The 2,190-nt window shown below is 32.1% G+C and overlaps 1 long non-coding RNA gene across 1 annotated transcript in view; it reads left to right on the forward strand.

Moving 5' to 3' along the window:
* Nucleotides 1–630, forward strand: part of LOC111693099 — a 4,546-nt gene extending 3,916 nt beyond the window's left edge. Inside the window, exon 3 of the long non-coding RNA XR_002763325.1 lies at nt 472–630. This is a non-coding gene — a long non-coding RNA (uncharacterized LOC111693099). The remainder of the gene's footprint in view (nt 1–471) is intronic.
* Nucleotides 631–2,190: the final 1,560 nt, after the last annotated feature.

The following is a 2,190-nucleotide window of genomic DNA, read 5'->3' on the forward strand; positions in this document are numbered from 1 at the left end:
CCACAGATCAAGAAAAGACATAGATAAATAATTCAGGGTATTTGTTTGAATCTCAAATGATTCATGTTTATATTTACTATTCCCCGTGTTGTGATTGGTTCATTTAAGTTTCGCGCCACTTTTACGCTCAAATTTTGACATTTTCCAGAAAATTCGAGTTCGCCATTGTTGTGTTTCGTAGTGTAATCTAATGTTTTTGCGTTTTTAATGATTTCGTGCTTGTTAGTAAGATTTTTTCCAGTGAAAAAAGTGTTGAACAATGCCGAAGAAGTGCTATATTTGCAATATGTACCAAATGAAAGAAAATCAACGATCGTTCCATAAGTAACAATAATCATAGACGTAGCAATAAAACAAGCTGTTGGGGTTAAATTTAAATATTTCACTTTGACAAAATTTAAGTGCCAAAAAGCATTAGTAAATCAGATAAACAAAGGCTTAAAAAATTTAATCGATTTTTTTATGTTACAGATTTCCCGAAAAATCTTCTAATTAGAAGACACTGGTTTAGAAGCTTAGGAATTCCATATACAGAAACAATATACCTATGTATGCTCTGATCACTTTTGTAATAAAATGCAAGATAATATTCTTAGGACAAGGCATAAGTTAACAAAAAATATTTTATTTCGTAATCAATAAATTTCTATTTGAGTAATATGGTTGTCCTTTTTCATTCATAACATTCATTCGATAGGGACAACCTAAAAAATAAACCAATTAACAGCTTTATTAGGGACAAACTTCGACTCCAGTAATATAGCCGTAACACGCAATGTAAAAATCTACACGTAATTCTATATAAAATATATATTTAAACTGTTCTAATTTTTATTTTCTATATAAATTCACACATATGTGTTTGTAATAGGAAGGGTTAATGGACCGACTCTATGAAATGAATTATAATTTTAAAATATGGTCAATATTTTTGTTTTCTATATACAAATTTTATAAATTGTATGTAAGAGTTGATGCCAAATTTTACACCGTGTCATACAGCTATTAAAATTAAAACTAGGGTGTATACCTACCCAAATGGAATTTAATTACTTTGTTTTGTTAAAATCTCGTGAAAATGATATTTATTAACAGCTTAAGAGTATGATGAAATGAATCTTCCTTTTGTATACATATAAATGAGAATAAAATTGTGTCAGTAGATCATCTCCACCGTATTCCAGGAAGAAGTAAATGTAGGGGACTATGAAGTTCATAAGTAATAAGAAAAGTTAAATAATCTCATAGATACCTTAAGAAATAAAACGGGCTTTCTTACCGTACCTATTAATGGCACCATATTTTTCCGTATTACTAGTTATCTGCGGAAAATAAAATTTACAATTACAACTATTAAACATGTTATTTTAGTTGCAATCAGCCCCTATAAAATGATACGCTACTGCCTATGAGGGAATGTAAACACAACTTCCTCACCCCTCCCATGAACTATTTTGGCTTCAAGCCACATAGGTATAAATTATGTATCTATGTCTTTTCTTGATCTGTGGATGGAGCCAAAACCACCCATTGTAACTAAATTGTAAAACCAAAGCCATCTATGCATTATAACTGTTCCAACATGAACCGCAAAAGCGGCAGGCATTTGCCTCAAGTCATGTGACAAGATACAAATCGCGCGACATTGATTAAAAAAGAAACTAGTTTTGATTATCTTTTGGTAGTAACACAACAATTAAAAAAATACTATCAAATATATATGTATAATACGCAATAACACTTAATACCACGTTAATGGATATAACAAATCGCGCGTGATAAGGCTACACATGCCCTAAGTCACGCTGAGGATGGCGATACATTCCCGAGCGGACACACACACACACACACGCACAAACATGCACACACACACAAATACACACATACAAAGTACAAACACACACACACAAACAAATATGACAGACTTTGGTCAAGACTTACTATCACAAAAACAAGAAAACGAGACGCTAAAACAACAAATACACGAACTCACATAACAAAACACCCGACAATACTAACAAATACTAACCATGACACAGCAAATCGTCGATTTGCAAAAAACAATTAAACTTTCGGACAAAAACACCACTAAATTACACCAAAAATTCGACAAACTCATCAACAAACAAATGACAGACAATACACTCCAGACAGGCACACACACACACACACACACACACACACACACAC

The sequence above is a fragment of the Anoplophora glabripennis genome, unplaced genomic scaffold (genome assembly GCF_000390285.2).
Source record: "Anoplophora glabripennis isolate ALB-LARVAE unplaced genomic scaffold, Agla_2.0 scaffold1842, whole genome shotgun sequence".
In the NCBI taxonomy this organism is placed as follows: domain Eukaryota; kingdom Metazoa; phylum Arthropoda; class Insecta; order Coleoptera; family Cerambycidae; genus Anoplophora; species Anoplophora glabripennis.